Below are 10,764 nucleotides of genomic sequence, written 5' to 3' on the forward strand. Positions count from 1 at the left end.
GCTCTTTTTCTTGTTCTAACCTCTGCTGCTCCTCTAGTACTTTTCGCTGCTGCTCCTCTAACTTTTTTCTTTGTCTCTCTTCTTGCTCCCTATTTTGCCTATCTTCCAATTCCTTTTTCTGCCTATCTGCCAGTTCTTTCTTTTGTTTCTCCTCTTCTTCCTTCTTTCCCTGTTCCTCTATCTCTTTCTGCTTTCTCTATTCTTGATCCTTCTGCGCCTTTCGCTGTTTTTCTATCTGCTCCTTCTTCTGCCTCTCAGCTTGCACTTTTCTTTGCTTTTCTACCTACAGCTTCTTTTGCCTTTCCTCCTGTTGTTTCTTTTTTTCCTTAGTTGTAACAGGAGGTTGGCTCGTCTGTTGCCGACCAGGCTCGCTTGAGGAAGACGCTGGGGTTGTTGTCAATAAATCTAGAGGCAGAGTTTGCAACCTCTGTTCTCTAAGTTTATTGAACTCAGTTAACGTCTCATCATTGTATTTCATTCTAGCAAGCTCTTTGGCACCGCCTATTGTATCGGCGGCGATGAACATGTCATCAAACATATCCTCTTGATGGTCAACTTTTGTTAATTTGGCCTGTTCTAGGGCAGTGTAGGCAGTTTTATTTGGATCATAGAGTCTGCTTGGGATAGTGGCCAGGGATAAAGCTTGCATCTTTATTGCCTCCTTTTCTGCATGCTTGAGATCATGCAGAGTAAAAACACCAATTCTCAAGGGAAAAGAGGGCCAGCCCCTCTTCTTTTCTTTCTTGAGAGTTTGTGTGACACTCTCGGCCATAATTTGGTAGGAGATTTCTCGGGCCAACAATTTGTCTGGAACATATAAAGGGAGAACATGCGGCTTGGCTTGGCTCCCAAAAACCCTAACATAGGTAAAATTCTCTTCTCCGAACCAACTTGCTACAGCTGGTAAGTCGAAGGAAGCCAGATAGGAGATTTTGGGAATAGGCCGATCAAAAATGGAATAATGAATGGGAACCATAAAACCATTGCAAATTTGATACAAATGGTCCTTGTAAGAGGACTTCCACAATTTCTGATGGTACAAATGAATGGGTAAAGGGTCTTGCGTGGTCCACCTCCAACCGAGGATAGGAAACTCAGAATTAAAGCACAAGGTATCCATAATGTAAGCACTATACTAAAATGGTGGGATTTTCCTTTCGGTGACTACGTATTTAGCTCTAAAGTCACGAACAGCTACGGCCAACTTATCAGAAAGAATGGTGGCCCAATCCATGATTATACTATTAACAGCTGCTTCCATCAGGGGAACCATTTCTATGTCGAAATTAGCAGAGTCATGTAACCCCCATAGTCTACACATCATAATCCCCGCATAGCAATAGGGAGAAGCCAAAGAATCGACGGAGTACTTACCCGAGCTTTCATGCTTGTGTTTGGCTGGATTCTGCCTCCAATCCCGGATGGGTTCAGATTGTACTTCATTTTCGGCTGCGAATATCTCCACGAAGGCTTTGTTATAGATTTTCTCCGGCTCAGGCAAATGATACATTTGCCTTAGGTGCTCTGGCTTGAACGACCCGAAAATCCTTCCATCCCTTGTGTGAAACGTTCTATCGATGATTGGAATTTCCTCGATTGCCCATCGCACTACATCAGTGTAGGGAAGGACTTGTTCTCTGGCTGCTATCCTGTGAAGAAAGGAGTCGGCCAAGTCTTTGAGAGTAGCATTGGACTTCTTTAGTACATCCACACTAGCCTCTGTCACTGTCACTTTCGGTTGCTCAGCCTCTAATAGATTATATGTGCCCTGCCATGAAGTCCTAGTGAGACCAGTGCATGTAGTGTCTGAAATTAGGCCTTTCTTGTTATCTGCGGCAGCTTGTCCTGCAACAGATGTAGCAGCGGAGCCCGCGGTCCTCTTGGATTTCTTCCCCATCATGCTCAGGCTTCTCTCAACAGATGAATTCTACACAAATGCAAGAGAAATCGTAACAAGGAAATAACAATAACAATCCATAACGGGAAAGATATATCATTTGAAGCATGGTGAGATTAATTCCCAAAAGTGGCTGCGGATCCAATCACTGGGAAGATATTGCAGATGCATTAATGGTGATTTAAGGCCTGCTACCCATTAAATGACTATTACACCGTTATCCGGCTGAATGACCCCCTTAAGCGTGCAACAGATATTTTGGCGGTTAAACACAAGTGTTCGTTAATCGAAGGGGCAAAGTCTTAAATACACATGCATTACCTTATCCCTGCATTTAACGGCATTTTGAAATTTGTGCTTTATCAACCGGATATCAATATAACTTTAAGGCTTCAAGTGATGACTTTTTGAGAATGCCGACCGCCGATGAGCGATATCGCATCGCATCGGGGAATAGATGCTACACAATCATTGGAAAAAGATCCTGCCGAGTGCCGATTGCGACATCGCATCGGACTAGCGCGTGGAAACATTACAAAGTGCACATAAAGTGATTCGCTGATTTCCAATTGCGATATCGCATCGCATCGGGGGTAAGACCTGAGCGCCTTATCAAAGTGCATGGGATTCTGCCGACAGCCGATAGCGATATCGCATCGGGTCGGGGTTTATAACTTAAAGCGTTTTTCCCACATGAGGCAGCGCCGATAGCCGATCGCCGATATCGCGTCGCGTCGGGGCGTGAGTTATGTGCCCTTATTAGGTGTGCATGGAATATCGCCGATCGCCGACAGGGATATCGCATCGGCGAAGAATAAGGTGCCATTTTAATATATTTCTCATGTCATTGCGATATGCGATCTTGCGATCGCTTTATCGCAATAACAAAAGATTGTTTTATTATTGGAACACTATTATTCAAAAAGGCTTAAATACATAAACTCATTTGATTATCATACCTTTTTGAACACAAAAGCATTGATGCCAATTAAATTTTAAAAGGGACCCATTCCATATGTTAATTTTTTGTGTGAATGAAAATGTTATGAAATGGGGGGTTGTTGTAGAGCACAACAGAACCACATATATTTGTGTCTCTCTTGCTTTTAATGCTTTTCTATATTTGTGTTTCCGTTTTATTTTATGTATTCCATTGCTCTATAATATATAATTTTGTAACACTATTTTTCTTCTTATAGGAGAATATTAAAACCTTCCTCTTCCTTTTTTGGATGAAGGTCCCTAGTGCTTCTACAAAGGGTGAAGTCAAAATTATGTCATTATCATCATAAAATGACAATTTAATAATGAATTGTGATATAAAAGTAACAACACCAATTTTCAATGTTAAATTATTCATGTCATATTGTTTTTCATGCCATGAGCCTATCTTTGGAATTATATTTGATTTATTAATCACTAACTGGTTAGCATATTTAGTACTAATATAATTATTATCTACAATAGAAGCAATAAAAATAGCAATATATTTTCCTACAAATATCCTTTTGAATCTAAGTAACATGCAAACGTATTTTCTTGATATTTAAGGATATCCTCCTTTTTCCTCACTAATGAGCTCCATTTGTTTTCATTCAAATTTTTTTAATATTTGATTTAGGTTGGGTACTTATATGTTATTTTTGTAATACCTCTTTTAATTTAAATCTTTGTTTCTAATATATTTTAAGAAATTTTTATCTCTCCAATAACATCATTCGTTTATATATATATATATATATATATATATATATATATATATATATATATATATATATATATATATATATATAGATATATATATATATATATATTCCACTTCTTCCTTATAATATGATTTTTCAATACTTTAAACTTGACATGTTCTATTTTTATTTATAATACCTTCTACATATATAATGGGAATTATCAGAAAAATTTGTTGACTTCTACACTAAGTAGCATTGTTGTTATTGGCCTTCAACTAAAAAAATAGCTATCTCTACTTTAGTATTTTAGATAGGAATAAAATGGGTTAGAGCCAAACAATTATGAGGGCATTACATATTCACTAACCAAAGAGTGCTCATAAGGGAAAGGAGAAGAAAACTAAATTTTTTATAGGCAAAAACTCATGTTGCTCATTTCTTTGCCAATGTGGAACTAGTCAAAACCAATGAAACCACGAGGGATCTCTAGTCCTTCTTTTCAAAGTGCATTTTCTTCCACATTTAATTCTCTTAGAATCCGTTGAAACAAATACATTTGAAGGTTGAGAATAATTGTTTGATATCCAATAGAATATGGTTGAAGCCTAGATTTAGTAACACACACACACACACACACACATATAACCTTCCAATTTAATTTATTTTTGACAATTAATTCTAAAACTTATTTCTTGAGTTACTATGTGTTGATGGTGTTTGGTGTCACCAACAATCTAGGGGTCTCCCTGGTATGAAGTCCCAATTCAAACTCACATTGTTTGGAGTAGGAGCCCCATCTTGAAAATATGCATGGTTTCCATAACCTTAACGGTTTTACTTAGCTACAATGAACGACACAAGAGAAAATGCATATAATTTTGAGATAAACAAGTAAGCTAGCCTTGTGATGTATTCAATTGAAAAGTGTATAATCTTTATTTCATGGAATGGAAAAGAAAGTGAATCTTTCATATAAGACTAATAGTACTATCTTAGAAAACACACATGCATATATATGAAATAGTCATTATTTATCTTGCAAAAGAGTTCACAAAGAAATAATGATCATGAAAACAAGATACACGCAACTCAAAGTTTTATACTAAAGCCAATAAAAATTTTCATTTTCATTAGTGTATAGAAACATAAACATACACTGCAAATAATGAAAGAATATTCTTACAATGATTCACGACATATGCACAAAAGTGTGTTGGCTCCAAGAGATTCAAAATAAATGTAAGTCCCAAGATACACCGTTACAATGATATAACACTACTCCTGATAGTGGAACATTAAGCCACCACTTGCTCCTCAAAATAATAGTCTTCTCTCCTATGCCTAGATTTAGAATCCAATGTGAAAAATTCCCTTTCTTGAGCTATGAGGGTGTATATATAACAATTGAGGTGAATCTCCACCGCTCTTGTGATCTTAGAGCTTCTCTCATGACTCTTGAGCTCCCATGTGAATTTCAAATTCCTATCAGACCTTTGGGCTTCTACATGACTCATCATATTCTATGTGGGACCCTTGGGCCTCCACACATTTTATGTTTTATCAGTTTTCGAAAATACAATATTACATTTCCACAAATTTGTGACAAAATGCATTGAAAACAAATGAATTTTATGGTGGCACTTTGAGAAGCCATGAATTGGTGATGGTGACATGGAACTTCATTGTAGTGTATCAATGCAAAGATTTTCTTCTATTGCTATCTTTAAATCTACATGATAGGCCTTGCTTGCACTTTATATTCATCCTCCAAGAGGTTGGTTATGATATAAAGTATTCCATGTGATCCTGATCTTCAGTCTTCTGTCATGATCTAGTGTAACTTTATCTATTTTCTTGATGATCTCCTTGTGTTTTCAAACGATTAAGTGTTTACTTGACATTATCCTTGAGAATTATCTTCCCATGTCAAGATAACAAGACCTACAAATGGATTTCACTCAATACAAGACAACACCAGTTCAAAAATATCCTAGCTACCATATTTTTCATGCAACATACTGACTGAGATGGGACAGTGCATAGGATTGAGGATAAGGCTTAAGGATTCTACAATGCACAAGAGAAGGGGATAGGGAGTGAGGGCCTAGGAACTGTGACTGTGCAGTGTGCCAAGGATGAGAAAGTGTGAGACATGACTACGCAATTGAGGAAGCTAGGGAGGCAAAGATGAAAAGACTACTCATTTTTACTACGTTGTGTGTAGTTATAGAACGAAAGGTCAATGTACTGCAAAGTTGAGCACTGCATAGATCGAGACATGGCATGAGTACTGACTAGAATTGCACAATGCTAATTAAAGGTAATTGTAGTCAACTATTGTGTAGTGGGAAAGTGCAATTGACAGTGACTGAGCATTGAGATTGCGTAGTGCACAATTGATGGATGTGATTCCTTAGGACTATGCAGTGCATAGTTCCAAGAGGTAGAGGGTGCTCCACCGAGGATTGTGAATACATAGTGCATACTTTAAGGATGAATGAAGGACGGTATTTACGCAGGAATTTTGTGGAGACAAAGAAAAATATGAAATTGACTGTGTGGGGTGAGTAAGGCATAAAGATGAGAGTAGAAGAATGAAACAGGACTTGAACATGATCACACAATCATACATGACCAACCATATTAAAATGAGACACTCAAAGCCCAATATCAACATGTATCCATTGAAATGACAACAAGTCAACACTTACCTCCAAGTGTGACACTTAAGATATACCTTTCACCACAAGTGTCAACTGCAACAAGAAAGTTTGCAATACCTCAATGATAAGATTAACGCATGTCACTATGATAGATAGAATCCACTAATACAAGAGAAAGTACTAGATCTTCCTCTTATAAGTGTTCCATAACTACCTTTCACAAAGAACGAAACTTCCCTTAACAAACGTCAACACATTGAATTCCCTCAACACGGGACTTAGAAATTTTAGAAGCAATGATGGGATGACTCTAACAACTAGAAAAAATAGTTCACGTGAATGAAGGGAGGCTCCAAAGATTGAATATAGGACAAAAATTGGAGGGTCATGTAGCAGTGATAACACTTGGTGATTCACTGGAAGAACCCAACTTCTGTATTTAGTTCTAGCTTTATGCACGGGGTCTAGCCTTTCAAGAAGTATTTATTCATCATGTATATTACTTCAACTTCCCGATTCATCTTGGATATATGTATAATATTGCCTATTCCATTTATTGACTAAACACAATTATAAATCTTACCATATCACAATTGTTTTGATCATGGAGAATGATAACATATATTCATGAGTGTAAAATGAATAGAGTTTTAGTTCCACCTATGGAATTTCTATACTACTAGCAGGCCTCTTCACTATCCTAGTGGAGTCACTTTAGGAACAAAAGCATTTCTTCACTTCTAGTGGGCCTATTTACTACCCTAACGAAGTTATTTTCCTCACTTTTCTGTGCAAGAAGCCTTTCTCTTCTTTTACCCTTTATTTATTTTCAACATGCTCTTTAGAATTTTATAGGTATTTACATCACTAGGTTGGAATATGTATCCAAAATTAATGAGAGAAAGAGATATTATTCTTTCAAAGACTGTTATATATCTCTAAAATTAATGTCTACCTTTAGTTTTTTTCTTTCCCTTCTCTACTCAATTGCATCGACATGCAAAAACACCATTCAATTACAACACTGAGTCAATGAACGAATATCCTAAAATAGATATCAACATCGTGGTACTGCTTAAAGCTTTTTGTTCGAATCGATCATATTTTCCATTTATACATTATTGACCTTAAAGACGTCATACACAAGCAAAGAAGAGGGATAAAAAGTTAACCAAGTGTTGTTGCATGTCACAAATCCATTTGAAACTTTCACCACAACATCAAAACCAATCAAAACACTTTCAAGAAAGGTTTTCATTACATAGATTGAAAAAAAGAAGAGGGAAAGGACAAGGCATGACCTAAACCAAACAAAACCAAAAAAAAAAAGATATGGAAAGAAATGTGTACATAGGTACAATCACAACCCTAGGATGTTATTGAAAATAACGTTTAAGATCTTGGAGACTGATAGGAATAGATTCCATCTTCCCATCTAAGGATTGGAGGTAAGAAGTATAGTGGCCAAGCATTTTATGAAAAACAAAGGGTCTAATCCATAGGGATTGAAATTTGATGTGTCTACCTATCTCTTCCTCAACTCTATCCCATTTCAATGTTAGGTTCCCCATAGATTTCTTCTCAAACCAACACTTGATACAACTATGATGCATAGAAAACATGTTCTTTTTTTGCCTTCCTTCCTCTAACTTAGGAAGGCCATATATCTTGCTTTGAACAACAAGACATGGCTTTCCTCAAGGTTCTTAGGAAATTTGAAGGGTCAGGAGGTATATGTTGGAATCAAGGGTAACACTTCCATACATGAGGAAGTAATGGGAGGTATTCATAGAGGGTTTTGGTGTAACATGGTCAACCACAAAGCATTCACTAATGCATTATGTCAGTTCCTTCATGAGAGTAAGTGATATTATTTATGATGTGAATTAAATTATTATTAGTACACTCAACTAAGACATTTCCCTAAGGGTAGTAATTATATGAGTGCTTCAAAACAATATCATTCTCCAATGAAAAATAATAAAATTTTAGTGATGAAAAGTAAGTTGCATTATCAAAACAAGTGACATGTGAACACAAAACTTGGTAATAATATTTTTCTTAAGGAAGTGGATGACTTATTTCTTATTCACTTGTTTCAATGAACCTACTTTAGCCCATCGAGAAAAGTAATCAGTGGAAGTTAAGAAATATCGATATTGCTTTAATGAATTTGGAAAAATATCACCAATAACATCCAATGACCATTGTTCAAAAGGTTCTTCAACGACAATGGGGTGCAATGGGGTGGATGACTTCTTATCTCAACCATTGCATATTTGACATACAAGACACTTATGGGCATAGGTGTGTGCATCCTTAAATAATGTGGGCCAATAATAATCATCCCACATAAATTCATGAGTACTAGTGTCGTGTACACATTTCCCACTAGTTGGCCCATCATGAATGTCTTTCAATACCATTTTTGAATCCTACAATTCTAGGTATCTGGGCAGGACACCGTTGTGGTGGTTCTAAAAAAGCACACCATGTATGAGATGATAAGATAAATATTTAATTTGAATTATCCTCTTCTATTTTACTAATAAGTACGAGGGAAAGGTGCCTTGCTCTAATTCCTGACATACATCAGTGTACCAAGACATGTTTTTTTTTGTAGGTGTAGCTTACTTAGTGTTATACATTTCAATTTAATATTCCCATCCACAATAATACTCTTCTGGAGAATTTTCAACATCTCCTACAAGCCGACAGAGATGATGACCTTTTATTTTATGAAATGGCTTGAATTATAGGTCATATCTTGAAGGCATGTCATTAAGTTCTCCCTCCTCTCACCCATCTCTTGTTGCACAAAGAGTGATCTAACTGCTAAATGAGGTAAAAAGATAATAACATGAATTTTCAAGAGGTAGGGCCTAAATTTGTTCATTGTACTACATAGGCTTTCTTATCTATGGTGGGTTAATTTAATTCAGATCCTTTTAGGCTAACACTCATAGATGAAATGGGTGACTTATTTCCTTGATTTCCCTTTCAAGTAAGAATGTATGCAATTGATGTGTTAGAAGAAAAAATATACACTAAGAAAAAATGATTAAAATATGGACTTCACAACATTGGGGCATCAACAATTTCTTCTTTAATACAGATGAAGGCATCTTTATCCCTTTGGTTCCACTTTTAAACTACATCCTTCTTGATATTCTCTTGTAATGGCTTAACAATCTATGCATAATTTGAGATGAACTTCTGAAAGATGTTAATTTTCCTTAAGAAGGTCTTAACGGTGTTAGAATCCACTAAGAGGGCAGGGGGTCTCCCCAAATTGAAGTCCCAATCAGACCCCACACCATTTGGAGTAGGAGCCCCATCCAAAGTATTGGCCTAGCCACCATAACTCTAATATTTTCCTTGGTTGCAGTGAACCACATGAGAGATTATGCACATAAGCATTGAAATTTGTAAGTAAGTTGACATTGTGAAACACCAATTGTAATGTGGGAAAGAATACTTTCACGAGGGGGAGGGAAAGAGTGAGTCTCTAGAAGGAATGTAATAGTACTATCCTAAGAGAGGCACATGGTAGCAAGGAAAGATTCATTATTTATCTAGAGAAATAGTCCACATAGACACAATGAACATTAAAGGAAATACAACAAACATTGAACGAGATAAGTACCAAAGCCAATGAAGTAGTTAAATTTCCTTAGTACATGTGAACAAAACATATATCACAAACATCTAAAGAGTAGTCTTACAATATTAACGATACATGCATGAAAATGTCTTGAATCAGCATGGATCTGATTATTATGTGAAAGATCCAAGTAAAAAGCTACAATGGTGAGACACTAGCTCCAATAGTGGAACATTAAGTCACCCTTTGCTTCTCCAAAGGATGATATTCTCTCCTATGCCAAGCTAGAGAAGCCTAGGCTAGCTCTCCAAATTCTATGACTCCAAAAGTCATTTGCTTGAGTTATGAGTTTTCTTTTATAACAATTGGAATGACCTTTCATATCTCCATGACTCTTGAGCTTCCCTCATGACTCTTGGACTTCTAATGTGACCTTTGGACTTCTATATGACTTTGGACTCTTTCTAAAGACTCTTTTGTCCACATATGACTATGTGACTTTTCATGTAACATATGACCCTTGGACTTCCACACTTTACATTTTGTCCTTTACTTTTGATAATTACACCATTACATCAACAAATGTGGTGGCAATACACATGGACAGAAAATAAATTGTGATGAAAATGGTATAAGTCACAACATTAAAATTATGTCATGGACTTCATGATAAAGTGGAAATTCCAATCTATTTTTCTTTTTGCTTTGTCTTTAATATTTGGGATTGGTTTGTTCAACACTTCATCTTCATGGAAGGTCTGATTTGTTCATCATGTTCACCCTCCAAAATTATTGAAGAGGATTCTTCACTATGATATTGATATTCTATCTTGTGTTGCAGTCTAGTGTTGCTTCATCTTCTTGTTCAATTATCATCTTGTCTTCACAACTTCCTAGGTGTCTTCTACCAAA

Source organism: Pinus tabuliformis, chromosome X (genome assembly GCF_031772625.1).
Source record: "Pinus tabuliformis cultivar Carrire ecotype Pingquan chromosome X, CPIR1, whole genome shotgun sequence".
Lineage (NCBI taxonomy): Eukaryota > Viridiplantae > Streptophyta > Pinopsida > Pinales > Pinaceae > Pinus > Pinus tabuliformis.